The sequence below is a fragment of the Rattus rattus genome, chromosome 2 (genome assembly GCF_011064425.1).
Source record: "Rattus rattus isolate New Zealand chromosome 2, Rrattus_CSIRO_v1, whole genome shotgun sequence".
Lineage (NCBI taxonomy): Eukaryota > Metazoa > Chordata > Mammalia > Rodentia > Muridae > Rattus > Rattus rattus.
In genome coordinates, this window is record NC_046155.1 from 32,335,547 (window position 1) to 32,355,409 (window position 19,863).

General features: G+C 44.9%; 1 protein-coding gene across 3 annotated transcripts in view; it reads right to left on the reverse strand.

The window, feature by feature from the left end:
- Window positions 1-19,863, reverse strand: part of Sgms1 (sphingomyelin synthase 1) — a 265,773-nt gene that overhangs the window by 167,968 nt on the left and 77,942 nt on the right. For all 3 annotated transcript variants that reach the window (XM_032891806.1, XM_032891803.1, XM_032891804.1), the window contains exon 3: window positions 2,157-2,245. The gene's annotated coding sequence lies outside the window, so the exon portion shown is untranslated. The remainder of the gene's footprint in view (window positions 1-2,156; window positions 2,246-19,863) is intronic.

Genomic DNA, 19,863 nt, shown 5'->3' on the forward strand with positions numbered 1-19,863 from the left:
CATATTAAAACATAGACCCTCACACCCACTGGGATGGCAACAAAAATACCAAAGATTAGAGAAAGTGAGGCCATGGATGAGCGGCAATAGATCTCGTTTAACTGGAGGTCTGGTTTTAACAATAAAAGTTAACTCACTATAGTTATATATAAAAATCTCACAACACACCATTCTCTCTCTCCTCCCCCTCCCCCTTCAAGACAGGGTTTCTCTGTGTAACATGGTTGTCCTGGAACTCGATCTGTAGACCAAACCGAGATCAATCTGCCTCTGCCTCTCTGCCTCTCTGCCTCTCTGCCTCTCTGCCTCCTCTCTCTGCCCTCTGCCTCTCTGCCTCTCTGCTCTCTCTCTCTGCCTCTCTGCCTCTCTGCCTCTCTCTCTGCCTCTCTCCCTCTCTGCCTCTCTCTCTGCCTCTCTCTCTCTCTCTCTGCCTCTCTCTCTGCCTCTCTGCCTCTCTCTCTCTCTCTGCCTCTCTCTGCCTCTCTGCCTCTCTGCCTCTCTCTCTGCCTCTCTGTCTCTCTCTCTCTGCCTCTCTGACTCTCTGCCTCTCTGCCTCTCTCTCTGTCTCTGCCTCTCTGCCTCTCTCTCTCTGCCTCTCTCCCTCTCTCTCTGCCTCTCTGCCTCTCTGCCTCTCTGCCTCTCTCCTCTCTCTCTGCCTCTCTGCCTCTCTGCCTCTCTGCCCCTGCCCCTGCCCCTGCCCCCAAGTGCTGGGACATCACCACAATATATCACACTTATCAAGTCTGAAAATAAGCAGAGCTTAGCAATGCTGTCTCGATGTGTACAGTAATTATACCAGGCATTGTAGTTATGCTAGGCTGGCAATTAACAGTGACATAAAGACACCATTTAGGTCATGAGCTAGCTTTTATGTTCTAGTTTGTAGTGATACATTTTTCTGAAAATACTTCTTGATCCCGGAGAATCTGATCTTTTGCTGGACCTTGCAACCAAGTTAATAATTCTGCTCAAAAATCATTTACGACTGTGCATTTGGCCTGCTGTCCTACTGTGTACTCAGCCTGTTTAGTTTAGCCTTCCTTTAAGAGAATAATGTAACACACCTTACTATGTCTGGGATTGTCCACAAAAGCTTTTGCAAACTAAGCTAAGTGCCTTCCTTTAATCTTAAATAATGTGCTCTCCTACGCCCAGGCCTAGAATAATGTGTGTGTGCACATGAATGCTGTGGTACTCACTGGCTGAAAGCAGTTGCTAAAAGGTTGGTGAAGAACCTTAGAGCAAATAACCATCACAAATATTGGAAGTTCATCAGAGTGTGTCTTGATAACCATCTGTAGTGTTAAATGTTCTTTTGGGTCAGCTGGGGTCAGAAAATTCTTCCCCTTGTGAGACTCTGTTAAAGCTTTAGTAAAGTAGCCCTCCTCCCTTTCCAGGTTCTGTCATTTAATGAGTTCAGAACAAACCTTTTGTAAGGGATAGGCCCCAGTTCAGACACACAGAAGGCACAGCCCACAGGCAACAGGCACAGACACCCATAACAGACAGACTGCAGGCAGGCCAGAAACTACAAACTACACCCAGGAGAGAGAGGTGTGAGGACGACGGTAGAGAATTGAAACTTGGGATGCTCTCGGCCGAGCTCATCCACAGAGAAACTGCTCTGCTCCCATTTTTTAATGTGACATTGACATATTTTGGTCCTCTGAGTTATCTTTATGACATTGACCAATGCACTTGGTGGAGGTCTCTATTCCACCTCGCTGGCACTGGGGCAGCAATGACATTCGCTGCCCAACCTCAAAGAAGGACGCATATTTGCTCACTGTAATCCCCTAAGATAAAGACTCCAATTGAAAGCAAACCTGGATTAAAGCAGTCTGGCCCTGGATGATGTCCCTCAGCCTTTCTGGAATCTTTCAAACGCCTGCAGTTTATATGACTCAAGAGGAGGTTATGTCCCGTCTGGGCCCTTTGTCTTTATGCCTAGCCACTTTACTTGCCTCCTCTAATTTTCTTCCTGACCCTCCACAAAATGCAATGGCTGATTTTTCCTTGAGATACCAAAAGGGCCTGGGCATTCCCTCTCCGCCACCAAAGTTAGACACTCAACCCCAAAGCAAAGGAGGAGGGGTTACAGGGACCTCAGATCCAAGGACACTCTGAGAATGCGTGAGACCCAGGGGTTCACTTACCCGTGCTGTCTTCTGTATACCCTCCTCTGTGCTCCAGTGGCAGCGCCCTGCTTGAAAGATCACAGCTTCTTCGGCCACTGTAGCTTTCCCTAGAGTAACAAAGTCAGGAAATAAGAAAGAAATCAAGCAAAGGATTAAAGGCACCCAATGGGGAAAGAAACTCATTTAATCAGGTAAAATTCCCACCATTAAGAGGAGAAATGACCACCAAAACTCAAAAACATCTCTACTTAGCCTGAGCCCCTTTCTCATCTCTAATTAGGACTCTTCAGTAGTAAGCCAATGTTTGTAGAAGAAGTCATTCTTATTTACCAAGAACGCTGCTGTGCATTTCCTTACGGTGACTCACAGCCTTCAGAGGACAACACTTCTATTCTTGAGCATACTCTTTGGAAATGAAGCAGTAGCTCAAGTTTCTGAAGGTTAGAAAACCTGCCCCCAATCTACTCAGCTAAACGGCATCAAAGAAGAAATAAGAGGGGCTGGTATACAGCTTAGAAGGCAGAGTGCTTGCCTAGCAGGCCAAAGCCTTGGGTTCAATTCCCCTGTATGTTGAGACTCTTGACTACTTGCCTTGATCTGCTGATCAACGTTCTCACCCAACAGATGCAGAAATAAATACCTTTGTCTACATAGTGACCAAGACACTGCCACAGTTGACTTAGAAAAGCAAACCTTGCAGCAGAAAACCCAGAGGCAATTCAACCTCTATCTTCTCCACACACCCTCCCTCCTCTGCCCTGTAAGTCATATTCGTCACTGTTCAACTTTTTAAATCTTTTTAACTTGAGAATAATTTAAAAATCAACAGAAAAGTTGCAAAAATAGTCCTACAAAGAACACCATTGCAGCCCTTCCCTGAATTTGTTGACTGGAGAACACTGTTGCAGCCCCTCCCTGAATTTGTTGACAGACGCTTAGCCCACTTCTGTGAATATTTGCTTGGTTTCTTCCATACACACACTGAACACTTTTGTCTTGAGCCTAATGTGACAGTCTCACACACTGGTGCTTTTTCTTTAAACACTTGAGAAAGTATTCCCAGAGAGTCGGAATGCTCTAACATAATCACAATGAAGTCACCAACTGGGGACCACGGACACCGATGCTTTAATCCATTCCATATTCAGTTGCCTGAATGATTTTTTAATAGCATTTCTTCCATGACAGGATCCAGCCCAGGGATAGAAAAGCATTCCACCGCTGCTTTTCTTTAATCTGAAGGACATGCCCCTTTGTCTTCACAACCCTGAGAAGAGTGGAGCTCCTCCCTTTTAAAATTAATGGAGCATTTCCATTTTAGACTGTCTGACCTTTCCTCTAGTGATTCTGGTTGAATCAGAATGGCTTGTGTCTTTCTCAGCCAGAAAGTTCCCTGAGATGCTCTCCGAATATCACATCTGAAAGTGCGAGTCTAGTCTCATCCTAAAGTAATAGCCACTTTATTCAATAAAAAGAAGTCGTTCCGGGGCTGGAGAGATGGCTCAGCGGTTAAGAGCACTGACTGCTCTTCCAGAGGTCCTGAGTTCAATTCCCAGCAACCACATGGTGGCTCACAACCATCTGTAATGGGATCTGATGCCCTCTTCTGGTGTATCTGAAGACAGCTACAGTGTACTTACATATAATAAATGAATAAATCTTAAAAAAAAAAAAAAGAAGTCACTCTAATACTTCATCTAGGGGGAAACATTTTAAGACCATCCAAGTATCATGTCCTACCTCCAAATTCCCCTTTCCCACCTCTGTAATAATCTCAATACTTGAAAAACTGAGGCAGGGGGATCATGAGTTTGAAGCCAGCCTGGGATATACAGTAAGCTACACAAGATGAAGGAAAAGACAAGAGGGGGAGGGAGAAGAAGGAGAAGGAGGAGGAAGAGGAGAAAGGAGGAGAGGGAGGAGGAGAGGGAGGAGGAGAGGGAGAACAACTTTGAGGGGAAAGAGGAGGAGAGGGAGAAAGAAAGGAGAAATTTTCCCAGGTACCATGATGCATGCCTGTTGCATGCTCTCTGTCATGACAGCTGCAGCAATCTGACTCCAGCATTCTTTGCACATTGCTACTCATTCATCATCAGCCTTCTTCCTCATCTGTTCACTAGTGAAGTAGTTGGGGTTTAGTACACACATCGAGTCCTGCTTTTCTTATGACCCATCCCTACGCTGCCCCTGTACTTCACAGTGGCACTCAGACTTGGCCAGTGAGAGCTCCTTCAAGCTGCCTACTATTTTTGACATATTTATTTTTCCTCACTTTTATTTCTTTACTTTCTCCCATCAAAAATATTTGGGACTTATCCTGAATATGTCCTGTCTCTGTTCTGGATGAGGTCATTTCTCCAAAGAATCCTCGGGTCTTTTGGGGGAATAACAGAGAGCAGGAATCGGGATGACTGGTTTCCAGTCAGTCAGTCAATCATTTTAAATATGAGCCACACGCTCCTTTCTGTCATAAAGTAGATAATTCGAGGGGGCTCGTTTCCGCTGTGGCACCTAACTTATTGGTAGATCTCACCAACCTTTAATCAAGGTCTACACTGGGTTAAGATAAATCCACTTTAGTTATATCCCTATTGCAAGCAAGTGGCCTTCCCCTATGGTGTTATCCTTATCCCCTGACATGCAGCCGATCCAATTTGTTGATGGCACGGCTAACAGGCTCAAAATTCCTAACTCTTGGAAACACAACCCCGTTTTTCTATTTCTGTTCGTTACCTGGAGGCAATTCCTCCCTGCCATGCACCATCTTAGAGAGTTCCACTCTCAGTGCTTTCTTTTCCGTTACCTCGCTGAGCAAATTCCAGTCTCTGCAGCCCTGAGCCTACAACTCTGTTATCTCCTTGCTGAGCCCCCAGGCTCTCCCTGTGCTAGTCATGTCTGTTTTGGCAGAAAACAGACACAGGCCAAACACCAGGACAGGACAGCGGGTTCCTAAACGTGTCTTCTAATGAGTCACAGTCTTGGCTGCCTGTTGTCCACTGCCAAGGGCCTCATGGATGGAGAGTCTGCACTTTGTATGAAAATGTAAGGTCAGCTTTAGCTGCCGCTCACTGTTTCCATGCCTCTGGCATGAGGTAAGGCTGTGCTGGGAACGAGGAAGGATCAGACCCATGCAGCCCATTTTAACAAGGTCGGTAAGCATTCCAAAGAAAGTCACTTCCTGGCCCACTCTCCTCTCAGCTGTGCACCTGTTCCTTTATTCTGTAAACCCGCAGTCTCCAAATCACTCTCGAGGACTGAAGTGATTCCAGATGAGATGACCAAGACTTGCTTCTCTTCGTTCTAGAAAGCAGACACTCACTGCACGGCTGTCCAGCACTCCGACAGCGAGCTGTGTTTCCATGACTCCTCCCCCAAGTCACACAGCGAGGGTGTCTAGCCAAGGCCAACAAAGCTGGTTGCTATGGTTTGTACTTCCTGTTTATGTATGCATACTTAGGAGCAAGTCACTTTCTGATGTAACTTCACATTTTTGTTTTTACTTCTAGTCACACATATCTACAAAGATTAAAAAAGTAATCAAGAAAAAGAGAAAGAAAAAAATTGTAATCCTAGACACACACTTAACTAGAAGAAAATTGGAAGAAAAACTATTTTCATAACATGCTATAAGGAAAGAGAACTTTGCAATACTAGGAAAACAGAGAACTTGTCTTTGTCTTTACCTGCTCAGAACAGATCCATACTCACTCAATCTCTCTCTCTCTCTCTCTCTCTCTCTCTCTCTCTCTCTCTCTCTCTCTCTCTCTCTCGTGTGTGTGTGTGTGTGTGTGAGAGAGAGAGAGAGAGAGAGAGAGAGAGAGAGAGAGAGAGAGAGAGAGAGAGAGAATAGGATGCTGCACTCCTGACCCTGCAGGCTTTTCTCCCAGTGAGAACTCCTCACTGCGGCCAAACTATTCCCTGCACAGGAAGCCTGGTTTTTCTTTGGTTTTGCTTCAAATGGCCCAGAACTTAAAAAGCTAGTGTGATGGATCAGTGTCAGCCTGCCCGTCTTCTAGGACCCTCAGAGCACTGACTCACAGGTCCCTCTGAATCTCCAGTGGAATCACGCCAGGCCCCACCTTTTGTGAAGAACCTCTAGCCTCTCCAGTGGAGCATCCTTCTCTCTGCTTTTCCTCTTGGTAACCTACTGGAGCACTGCAGCCCTGGGAATATTTTGTGATCACTTCTGAAGTGGGCTTACTGCTCTCCCAGCACCTGGCTGCCTTTGTAATAAATAAAGGCAGAGCGATGGTGTTTACTTGTACTGGGCTAAGCATGGATGAACACTTGGTCTCCACGAGTTCTTTCAAGTGGATGCTGCTACCCTCAGCTCATTTCCCAAGTGAGCACACAGGCAAGGAGGTGCAGTGACGTCCCAGTGTCACAGCCAGCAAGTGGAAGCGCTTCGAGGTACTTCCCTAGCAATAATGTGAAATATACTTAGCTGAAGTATTGACAGGATAATGACAAATACAAGGAAAAGTCCCAGAACATCGATGGTGACCTCAGGACACACTGAAAGGACAGGAAGACTCAGCTCACCAGAATCCTTCACCAGTGGCTGAAACCTGTAAACTAGGTCCACACTAATTCTCAGAACACAAGCGAAGATGCGCTACCGGGATAGCCTCTCTAGTGGAACGTCCTTCTTTCCACTTTTCCTCTTGGCCAGCCTGCATGACAACCCTGAGAACATTCTGTGATCACTCTCTAAAGCGGGCTTGGTGCTGGGAGAGATAAGCAACTTCTAAAACACAGAAATATATACATGAATCAAAGGAAAAAAACACAACAGTAAAAACTGAAGATCTGAAATTCACACAGAAAACTTAATCTAGGGGAAAATCAGAAAACAGGAAACAAGGAAACCCCACTAACATTTTAAGTACTGCTCTGCTATAATAAGCTATAGACAGAATTTTTATGTTTCCAAAGGTTAAAAAAATGGAGAAATGAATAAATCTTTCACTGTAAAGTATGAGAATTTTAGTTTCAATATAAGGACTTGCCCCAGACTGAGAAGTTTAAACTAAGTAATATGTACTTCGTGTACCCACAATATCAGGAGAAAGCCCGGAATAAATGCCTACTGTTGCCATGGCTACAGCCATGTCATAGACTCCAAACCCTCGATCACATGGAAAGTGACAAAGCCCCCCAATCCCCAGGCTGAGGTTCAGGGGAGCAGAGGCCTTCTTCCAGTCCTGATATGGACGCTGGTAAGTGTACACAAAAAGCATCCACTATAGCCCCCTCCCGCCCCCATATTTATTTCTAGACATGCCCCTACCAGGATTAACTAAACCTGCCTCCTGGATCCAAGTGTAGACCATGCACCCGCCTCCTTACTTTCTGTATGTAGTAACCTCCTCTGTGCTCAACTGTGTGCAGCGCCCTGCTCTGTCCCCTCAACGTACGATGAACTCACTGAGCATCCAGAATGCTACAGTTTCTCCTTCAGAAAGCCCAGGCCACCAGACCCCAGCTTTGCTGTGTCTCTCCCTGTGTTTGTCTTTTCTTCGTTCCCGCGCTGCTATAGTCAGATCCCCACCCCCATCCCCAGAACCATGCTGTACACAGTAACAGTCCTGTGTTAACTACCGACTCGATGTTGATATTTCAGCAGAATATGCAATTCTGACTTATGGAAGTCTCAACAATAACAGAAAACATAACCAACAGTTGAAAGCTTTAGACGACAGACCACTCATTAGGGAAAGGCCAGCTCTGAAAGGGCTACAAAAATCTCCCTGATTCAAAGCACAATCTCCTTCCAAGAGTAACACACACACGATTCACAAAGTCTGAAGGGAAGTGACACTTGCCTTGGGAGATTCAAGGACCAATCCAATATGTTAACCACAGGTATTTCCACAGTACCTATTTCCCAGCAAGCACTTAATTATTAGTTATTGGTACTGACAAATAATTGTAACCTTACTCTTGTCAATGTCAAACTACCCTATCTCAGATGCTATTAAAGAAGGAGGCAGGAAGGCAAATAGAGCTTCACAACGAAAAAATAGTGGCCATGTGCTCAACCACACAACTAGTGCACATTATCCACTGTCCCAACAGAGTGTCACACAACATCCAAGCTTCTTCGTACGCATCGAGCAGATCTCTCCATCTCCACCCTCCCCTTCTCGCCCTTCCTGTCCCTCCTTTGTCCTCTCTTTATTTCCCTAAACAATTTCACCTCTACTTTCATTTTATATTTTTAGACCTCATTTTTTGTGACAACATAAAAAGATGTTTTTAGGAACAAGAAAACGTATTTGTCTTCTGAGGCTGGCTTAAATCCATGTAAAATTCATGTAATACGATTATCTCTAGTTGCATCCATTCTTCTCATTCTTCTGCTAGTGGCATAACTCCATTCTTTTTCTTGTGGTGCAGAATTATTGCCTTGTGTGTCTGTCCACAGTGTTTTCAACCCACTTCTCTGTTGCTGGACCCGTATATAGCTTGGTTCCACAACTTAGCAGTTGCGTGAAGTATCATGATGCGTGTTGACGTGCAGGCACCTCCGGGATAAGGTGACAGAGAGTCCATCAAACAAGAAGCCAGCAGTGGCCGGGCTGAGTCAGTTAGAAGATCTGTATGTAAGCGATCTGTATGAGTGATCTCTGTACCTATTTGCATAATGGCCAGACAGGTTTACATTCCACCAACAGGGTGTAAGAGGCTCCCTTTTGCACACATCCTCACTAGAATTTGTGGTGTTTTCCTAATGACTGCCATTCTGACTGGGGTAAGATGGAATCTCATTTTTAATTTGTATATCTCTGATGATGAGTGAGATTGAACATTTTTCATGTTTTTTAATACTTTTTTAAAGCTTCATATATGAATACACCATCTATATCACTCTAGCTTCTCTTTCTTCCTCTTCCAACTCCACCCGTGTCCCTTTCCCTCCCAAATTCATGACTTCTTCATTAATTATATATATGTATGTGTCTATGCACATATATGCACATGCACAAACATATGTATACATAAAACATATATATAATATATATGTACGTATACACACAAACACATGTATAAGCAACTCACTGAGTCTATTTTGCATTGCTCTTGTGTCCCCGGGTCCAAGGATGACCACTTGGGATTGAACCTATGCAGGAGCTTGTTTCTGCAAGAATTGGTATTTGCTCTCTAAGCAGCCATGGGCCACCTGTCGCTCTCTTCACTGAAGGGTGAGACCTTGTGGAATTTTTCCTGTCCGCCACATTGATACATCAACTGGCGTTGTCGTTACACTGGTCTTGTGCAGGCAAACCGTATTGGTGAGACTTAGGGATGCACTTTTCCTGTCGTGTCTAGAGGGCACTATCTAGCAGCAGGCATCCTGGCTCCGTCTTCCTCGATGCCCCCTGAGCCTTCAGTGTAGGGCTTACGTTGCACATCTCTGCATTTGATCAGTCGTGGGTTGCTATGGCAGTCTCCATCTCTGTGGCAAACAGAAGCCTCTTTCATGAAGAGTATGTGGCAGGCCGGGTCATGGACCAACTGTGTGTGCAGGGACTAGGCTGTGTGACATGTGTTGAGGTCGGCATAGATGGGTGAGTTTCCAGGTAACTCCCTTGGCTTGGTAGGCCTCAGGTGTCTAGTAATAATAAGTACTTTATCTTTTGTAACTGCTCACTTTACTAGCCGGTTCAGTGGTCAGGTTGCTTGATTCCTTTCCTGTGTGTGTTGAGGTGGGGTAAGGTCAGCCTTGGGTGTCTCTCACTAAACCAGAGCTTACTCAGCTCAGTTGTCTGGTCAATGAACTCCAAAGTCCTGATGCTTCCACTTCCTTTGTACTGGGGTCACAGATGGGCATGGCCACACCTGGCTGTCTGTGGGTGCCAGGGATCTGAGCTCAGATCACTAGGCTTGCGTAGCAGTCCATCTTTGGATGCCGTTCTTCTGTCAGGAGTAGGACTAGTAAAGCTTTCTCTCATTCCTTAGTTAACTATTTCTGTTGCTAGACAGAAGCTTAAATTTCAGGAGCTCTCACTTAATGGGTGTTGACTTTATTTTCCTTAGCAATTCAAGGCTTATTCAGAAAGCCCTTTTGTCAGCGGTTTTCATCTTCCAAATGCCAGGACCCTTTAATACAGTTGCCTCGTGTTGTGGTGACCCCAACCATAAAAGTATTTTTGTTGCTATTTCATAACTATAATTTTGTGACTAGTATGAGTCATAGTGTAAATAACTGTATTTCCCTACGGTCTTAGGTAACCACTGTGAACGGGTCACTGTGACCCCTAAATTGAGAAGCACTGATTTGCAAATATCCAAGTCTTAAAGGAAAGGGGCAAGGACGAACGTCACTCTGTCCATCCTGAGATGCTAATTTCTGCTAATACTTCCAGGATATGGATGACGGATGCTGGAGAGAGGAGAAGAGCCTATGTAGGTATCCTTAGATATGTTGACTGTCAGCTTCAATACAGGCAGGTGGACACACGCACGCACACACACACACACACACACACACACACACACACACACACACACAGGCTACAGAACAGACAGGCTGAAAAAGGTAGGTAGAGGGCAGCCAGAGTAGGCATTAGTTATGGCTGTCAGGGAAGCCTCAGACCCAATTCCTCTTTGAAATGTAATAGTTATAGAAAAGTGGGCTCATAGGAAGTCAACTTTTCTGAAGCGTTATGACTTCACTTTTTACTATTGTGTACAAGATGCATGTGTGGCGATCAGAGGACAACTGTGAAGTTAGCGCCCTCCTCACACTGTTGTATATATTCAAGGGCTTGAATCCCGCTCTCCAGGCTTGTATGGCAAGAACCCTACCCACTCTCTGAGCCATGTCACCAGTCCCTAGTATTACTTGTAAATGAGCAGTTTATACTCAAGGGGAAAAATGCCTCCCAATTCCCTTCACCTATTCAAAATATTTGTCAATATTTTGAAATACTCACAGGCCAAAAATGTCTTCTGATTTCCTATTTCAGACCGATGAATCATATATGTAAAAACAACCTGCTAGCATTGTGCTTGTATAAAAGGCACAGAGAGGAATAAGACTGGGCCAGCTAGTTTACTGGAGAGAGAATGTAAACAGATAATTATAGCACCATACAATTAGTGCTTTTGGCAAAGCAGAACTGAATGGGAGAGGGTCCAGAGAAGGGGATGACTAATCCTGCTTATCCCTTCATACCACTTAGTAAGGAAGGAGGGCCTTTCCCCTAATGACCTTTGCGATTTCCTCGTCTGATCCTCATTAACTTTAAAGGAAACACCACCCCAGTGTGCCGTTGCGCCATCCACACCTGCACACTTCCTTAATAAACACAGGTTAAGCAAGTTGTGAAATTAAAAGCCACAGCGCCAAATGAGCTGCCTATGCAAATGAGCTCTATCAAGGTCTCTGCCCCTAGATCGCTCTACAACAAGTTCCTGCCTTCCTACAGTCAACTAATACAGTATATGTTTCTCTATTTAAAAAATCTTCAAGTCCCAGCCAAATGGATAGTTCATCTAAATTTAGGGTAGCACCATTAAGAGTTCATGTTGTTTGGGGCTGGGAGACGCTCAGTAGCTGAAGTGTTTGCACTGCAAACATGAGAAGCAGAGTTGATTCCTAGCGGCTAACAAAGCCAGGCAGGTCCGGCTGCCTGCTTGTAATCCCAGGACTCAAGAAGCCAAGAAGGCTGAGCAAGAGAGCATGCCTCAGGGCTGGAGAGATGATGCCTCAATGGCTAAAATCACTGGCTGCTCTCCTAGAGGACCCGAGTTCAGTTCCCAGCACCCACCTGGCAGCTTACAACTGTCTGGAACTCCAGTTCCAGAAGATAGGCCACCATCACACAGATACTCAGACAAAACATGAAAATAAATAAATCTTAAGAGAGAGAGACAGAGAGAGAGGGAGGCAGAGAGACAGAAAGAGAGAGAGAGACAGAGAGGGAGACAGAGAGAGAGACAGAGAGGGAGGCAGAGAGACAGACAGAAAGAGAGAGAGACAGAGACAGAGAGGGAGACAGAGAGAGAGAGAGAGAGAGAGAGAAGAGAGAGAGAGAGAGAGAGAGAGAGAGAGAGAGAGAGAGACTGTCCCTCTCTATAGTAAGTAAAGTGAGAGAACTAGAAGAAAACCCTGACATAAACCAGTGGCCTCCACAGAAATACATGTGCCCACATATGTGCACCTGAACACATATTACATGTGTAAAAATAAAGTTTCTTATTTTAATTTAAAATGTTTTACCTGTAAGAAATACATGAGACTGTAGGTTTTTATTTTTTAAAACTACTTTAATGCTCCAACCTCCCTTCTAGCCCACTGACAAAAGGTAGGGTAGAAAAATGGCTGATAGGACAAAGGGATGTAGGTGATTTCAATGTGTGATGTCTGCAGTTCAGTCCACTAGCAAAACACCAAACACAATCGGCAGGAGCTGCTCGATCCAGAAGTAACCATGAGGCTCAGGCAATGAGCACAAGTTTGCCAAAGCAGCCAGAACGCCATCAGAAGTTCTCTGGTGCACTTCTTTCTACGAATTCACATCAAGGGAAGGTCAGCACCGAAAGCAAGGCGAACCAATACAACAGCGTCACCAGTAAAGACCACCGAGGAGAACCAATGCCAGAGCAAAGTTAGATCACAGAGACTTTTCATCCTCAGCACTGAGAAACGGCATCCCTCTGTCCACTGGCCCGAAGGCCAAGCAAAAGCAGGTGTCAGACGGTTTCCCTAAGTAAGCATAAAACTCAGGAAAGGGTTTGAGAAGGACAAAGTTCTCTCTCTCTCTCTCTCTCTCTCTCTCTCTCTCTCTCTCTCTCTCTCTCTTTTAAAATGAAAAAAAATAATTTTGAGGTTGAGAAACTTTTGCTAAAACACTCCTTTCAGCATGCTGTATCCATCCACTGTTCTAACTTAACATTATTTTTATCATCTCCCCAACGGCAGGATATGTATCCTGACACCAACTTATAGTCAGTAAAGATGAGAAGAGGAGGGAGGAACGTGGCTGCTGGTATTCTAATGCCAACTGTGTTCCCCCCAAAAAAACTGTTTTCAGGAGAACATCTGCACATAACTTCTGGGAACCTGCCCCCAGTTGGTTCTGATTGGCAATAAAGACGCCAACAGCCAATATCTGGGGAATACAGACAGAGGCAGGATTTTTAGGATTCTCAGGTTTGGGACTTGGAACAGGGGAGAAAAAGATCTGCCATGCAGCGTAGTGTGCTATGCCATGCCAGAGAAGAGTGGAGGACAGAGGCATGGCCACCATGTGAGGGAGCAGGAGGGCACAGCCCAGAGCACGGCCTACTTGGGCAGCCCTATGGGTCCAGAGCCGCTAGCTGTCTTAGTTAGGGTTTCCCTGCTGTGAACAGACACCATGACCAAGGCAACTTTTAAAAAAGACAACATTTAATCGGGGCTGGCTTACAGATTCAGAGGTTCAGTCCATTATCATCAAGGTGGGAACATGGCAGCAGGCAGGCATGGGGCAGGCACAGCTGAGAGTTCTACATCTTTTTCTGAAGGCTGCTGGTGGAGGACTGACTGCCAGGCAGCTAGGATGAGGGTCTTATAGCACACGCCCCCAGTGACACACCTACTCCAACAAGGCCACACCTCCTAATAGGGCCACTCCCTGGGCCAAGCATATTCAAACCATCACAGCAGACAAAACAGAACATAGAATTAGTAAGTAATAACTCAGGAATAACCACGTGGAGGTTAGGCAGTGGCCCCGCTATTGAATTGCTTAAGGCATAGTAAAATATAAAGGTTGTGTGTGTTTCATTTGGGAACATAAACCTTGGAGCAGGTAGGTAAGCACAACTCTGGGAATTTATTAATACATACTTCAACAGAGGAAGGAAAAGAGTACAAGTGTTTGATAGATAAAGACTCATATGGTTGCTCAGACAGGTCAACTTTAGCATGGCTGAGGCTGAACCAGTATAAAAACTAGCCACTCACTACTAAGGGGAGTCCCCACATCACTGAAAATAGAGTTTACCTAAAGCTAAAAGTCTTTATATGCTCATTCCACTGCATGCGCCACAAGGAGGGTTGATGGCACCCACTCATCATACCAAAGCATCTCAGGCTACCAGGCCCTTGCATAGTTATCCACTGTCTGAGTGCCCCTATCGGGGTATTGCATCCATAACAATCCTGCTATCTCTAGATACTCTTGGGATATGCCAAATTGACTTAAATCACAGCAGCAGTACAATTAGGCAATACTCTTTTCTCTTAAAGGTAAAGACACTGAGCTAGGTACGGCAGTGCATGCCTAAGTCCTGAGCACCTCAAAGCTAAGGCAGGAGGATCAAGCTCGAGGAGAGTCCTGGCTATAGAACCGGAAGCTGTGTAAGGAAAAGGGAAGAAATAAATAAGAAGAGAAGCCGATAACTGAAAACGAAGGGCCCTGCAGTTGAAAGACGAAGACTCAGTAACCATTTTCCAAGACTGTAAGCCCAAGACCAGACTCCTACTAGGACATGAGTTGATTACGCTCACGTATACAGCTACATCATGTAGCTGTCTGAGCTATTTTTTAAGCTTCGGGTGTGCTAAGGAGTTTTGGTTTATGGTTGCCTCTGTAACTGGCCAAATTCACACGTTCCTAGGCGAGGCAGACCCACCTTCCTCTATAGCTACGTGGATCAGGTTTGGATTTCTTGGACTTAAAATGACAAGAGGATAAACTGATGAGTGATTCCTCTGAATTCCTGAATCATTGTCCTAACTACTTGAACACTGAGTAAAAGGTGCTAGGTCCCAATACTACGCACCAAGACCAGCACAAATCCAGAACGAACGAACACTATAAGGTTGAACAGACATGTAACCAGAGGCAACACGACATGTTTCCCACCAAGTCAGCACTGTGAGAAATGCTCGAAGTGACTACGATAGATGAAGAAGGCTGTGCTCGGGAGAATGCTGCCACTGTACACCCAGAGTCTGACGAATCTTCATACCATTTCATCCACTCCTACTACAAAAATTCAAAATTCCATAATTTCAGTCTAAGAATTTAGGAGGCAGCCATACAGAAAATACTATGCACATATTAAACATTTTCACACAAGAAAATTAAGTATAATACTAAGAAAAATACAAAATAGTTGTTAAAGTATTAAATATACAGACATGGCCATGTAGGAAAAGAAACGAAGCTGACAAAATGACAGTCGCACAAGCCAGTCTCATTCCCTTCCAGATCCTCGGCAACTCTGAGAGTTCCACTCACTGTCGCACATAGACAGTACCGAAAACACGACTTTCTCCATTGAAAACCACCAGTGTCGATGGAGGAAGTGTCTTGGCTATTCTTAGGCAGTGGGCAAATGTTCGCTAAGAGGTCCCTCACGAGGTTGAGGACACTTGTTGGGACCTGGTAAGAAGTCATTTTCATCCCTTTGCTGTTGTAACTTCAGATGTGGCCTGAAAACTTAGTGCCTAAAAGAATCTGGTGTCTCAAGCTTTGTTCAGATGCTCAGTCTTAAAACATCTGGAAGCCTGGGCGCTGTGGATAGTGATGTGTCAGGTCAAAGGTCTTTCACCCTTCCAGGGGACCCTGATTCCCACATCTGCAGAAGCAAACTGTTAGACAAACTTCATTTTGGCCTGGCGATAAGAGTCTAGTGATCTAAGAAGTTCATCAGACAGGAAGAGGAAACGTTGTTGCATATCCTTGACTGTAACTTATTCAATGCCTTGACTGGGATTACTTCTGAATGGTGTGCTTGGCCTTGTTCTACCAGGATCATGGGGTCAGGGCAGTGGGAACGTTTTATCTTCTTCGTTGTTTGTTTTTGAGGAATGATCTCATGTATCTCAGGCTGGCCCCATCCTTACTTCAGCTTCTGATCCTCCGGCCTCCTCGTCGCTGTTGCTGACAGCGCAGGCATCCATGCCACAGTTGGGGATCTTACCCAGGGCCACACGCCTGCCAAGCAAGCGCTCTATGAGCTAAGCGACATCACTATCTAGCTGTTGTCGTTTTCTTTTAAATCTTCCAAATGATGGGTCTCATCGGATGAAGGGGGGTGCAGTTTCCTTGCTCCTGCTGACCTCAGCAGAGCTTCCTTCCCAGGCCTGGATAAAAGCCTGTGCTCCTTATGTATCAGATACCACTGGGGACCTAACTGAGCTCTGGGGCCTGAAGAAGAGCCTGCTCCACGGGAAGAGCCTGCTGTTCCACAGTAAGCTTGCCTCAGGGATGGGCAAGCCAACGAAGCAGAACCCAGGTTTGCTTGAGCTGCATCACCAATGCTATCACTTACGTCAACAAAGGATGCTCTGTCTTCACCCATCCGAACGCCACACTTTAAATGAATTTTTCACAGTTGCCAAAGACTGGCCACACAGATTATCATTCCTGTATTACAAGGAGTTTTGTTGTTTCCTTTGTTCTAGTCCCTTCTCAGCCAGAAGCCCAAACAATTTGCTTTCTTTCTTTTATTTGGAAGATTGTATCATTTCTCCCCTCTCTGCCTCTGTCCAAACCCTCCTTATACCCTTCTCCTTTCAGTCTTTCAAATTCATAGCCTCTTTTTCCAGTAACCATCGTTATATACATATGCATATATGTATATAAACATATATTCCTTTTTTTTTTCTTTAAAGATTTATTTATTTATTATATACGAGTACACTGCAGCTGTCTTCAGACACACCAGAAGAGGGCATCAGATCCCTTTACAGATGGTTGTGAGCCACCATGTGGTTGCTGGGAATTGAACTCAGGACCTCGGGAAGAGCAGTCAATGCTTTTAACCACTGAGCCATCTCTCCAGCCCAAACATATATTCCTAAGTAATCAAATACAACCTGCTCAGTCTGAATGTTACTTGCTTGTATGCTTTCAGGATTGAGGACTTGGTATTGGATAACCAATTGGTGTGCTCCTCAGTATTTTCCCTGCTCCCTATTGAAAGCATCTGCTTCCAACATCTTTATAGTTATCTGATCTCCAAACTTGAGATCCAAAAACGGAATCTAAGATATCAAGTCTTACTTCAGAGTTATATCTCTAGACTTTATAGTCACTTCTGTGTTACAGCTCGAACAAAATCACAGCAGCCAAAGAGAGGTGGACCCTGCAGGTGCTGGCTCTGAGACTAAACCCATGTTTCTCCCTGGCCCATCGGCCCAGGCTCACGGATAATCCTGGTTCTCAGTTCCGAAGAATAGACAAAGAGCCATACTGACCCGAGGCTGTATCTGCTCACCCAGAAGCCTCCCTGCAGCTTGTGAGGGCAGAGAGCCAAGGCCAGACGTGGGAGTCAGGGGCCCTTCCTATCCTAGCCTGATATAGGCTGCCCCACCCTGTTATTCTAAGAGGAAGCGGGCTGGAAATCCTGTACCCTCATTGTTTTATTAATAAACTTTAGAAGAAAGCTTTAGCCAGGGAAACATTCTCACTTGGAAAACTGAGAGGCTATGTCCCCAACATTCTTATGCTTCTTGCTCACTTTGGTCATCTGAGACTTTAAAAACAAAAACGGACTCCTAGTCCATCTCAGTGTGGTGAGCTGCTGGTGACGCAGTAGACAGACAGCTGTCATTATTGTGTATATCCCCACCCACATCACAGTATTCTGAGTTAGGGAGTAGATAGACCTCACGTGGGTTGAGAAACTTGTACCTCCCAAGTTGCCTCACAGAAATCCAGCTAGAATGAAGATCAGATGAACCTTCATTTACAGGTGAGAGGCAGACTTGTCGTAAGCATAAAGTCAAAGTCAGTCTCTCTCCTTCCCCCCTTCTCTCAACTCACCATGTAGGCCAGCCTGGCCTTGAACTCACAGACGTCACCCTGCCTTTGCTGCTGCCTCTCAAGTGCTAGGAATAAAGGTATGCACTAGCCCCCTCTGGCTCAAAGGATGTATACACTTAATGAAACGATTCGCTAAGATAGCTTTATGGCTTCATGGATCAACCCTTAGGCTAGAAATCTGACTTCTGAAAGACATCTTTCACACCTCAACCAACCTCTTCTGGGATAAGATAGTGAGTTAAGTCTAAGGATACTGGGTGTTCCCCGCAATACACCCACAGGTGGATGAAAGACCTCTCAATCTCAAGTTTCCTAGGCAAACACTTAATGCTGCTTGGTTGGTGTGGTTTCTACACTGTCTTGGACTATGTTAATATTCCTTCTTCCTTTGCACAGATGAGCTGGCCCAAGTCCTCCTCCTATCACTCATTCCTAATCACACACTCATTTCCTCTGTTCAGCCTTGGATGAGAGGGGCAAAGAGCTCCCTGGAACCACTAATGTGTCGATTTCAGATGACTGGCTATTTCATTATTTTGAATTAAAAGGACTAGATTCAAATTCTTTTGGGGAAAAAGTTGCCACGTTATCCATACATTTGAACATAGTTTTGCCTACTGTATTAAACTGCTTTATTAATAGAAAGCACGCTCATGGATAGCTCTGTAATTAATAAAGACCATAAGGGAGGCCCCAGCATGGACCTCCACTGAAGATAACCCAGAGAGCACTATGACAGATGTCCTAAGTCCCGTGTCCCCATCACTATTGGCTGCAATGTTCTCATATCTCACTGCAGTCTGCTCATCAAACATCTGTGCCAGGCCTGTTCAGCATGGCTGGAACAAATATACAACAGTCTATTAAATAAACAAATTAGAGCCTATACTAGAAGCTGTCTGGGTCACTTCCCATGGTCACTGTGCGTCTTCAGAGCCAATCATTTCCATAGGAATAACCCCTAGAAATGGGCTCCCTGGAGACAGAGGATCCACGAATTGTTCCTCATTTAGTTACAAGAGGCCTTTGGGGAGTGGGGGGTGGGGGGGAAAGACAACTTTCTGAGTCATTGTAGCATTTACATTTTTCTCAACCAACTTTGGCTGAATTTCCCAGGTCCGATCCTGATGCTTTTACTGATAACTAAATTTGTTCCAAATTACTGGACTCTGTTAAGAAGCTGGTCATCTCTAGGTAACAAGCTATACTGCCTAATGTAGCATCTCTATCCTTTGACATAACCTGACATCTTTTGTTGTGGTGGTTGTTGTTGCTTGAGTTAGGAACTCATGTAGCCCGGGGCAGCCTGTTTGCTATGTAGGTGAGAATGAGCCTGAACTCCAGTCTTCTTGTCTCTACCTCCCCAAGAGCTGGCATTACAGGTCATACAGTATCTTGCCCAATACATTCTTCTATTACTATATTTTAAGTCACATTTGTAACTGAATGACTAGTATTAATCACCAAGTGTCCCAGGATCCTACGCTTACCTTATTTAACTTTCAGATCAAACCCTTTCTGTAGCTTTCTAATAATGGACAAATGACCTCTCTCCAAAAGCAAAGCTTCAGGGTTAAAAGGCTGTTTCAATATACAAACTCTCCCTCTGACTGAGGATACTGGCCTAACCTACTTAGCATAACGGAGTGCTGTTCATTTTTATAGAACTGGCACGCCAATGTAAAAACAGGCTATGGTTTTTGTAAAAGTATTTTTTAAGTGGGACTGAAACAGCTCAGGATGATTCTCTAGGTCAGAACTCTTGCCCACATTTCAACCAGGAAGGGAGAACCCAAAATGCCATTAGCATCCGAGCAGGGAAATCATCCAAGAAGCTTCCAACCTGGTCTTCCTGAGCATAATTAAGCCCAGACTGCCTACATCCAATGAGCAACTTTGTCAGGGCATGTTATGATGAAGCACAGGACTAGACAGACAGTGCCATAACTCTAGAT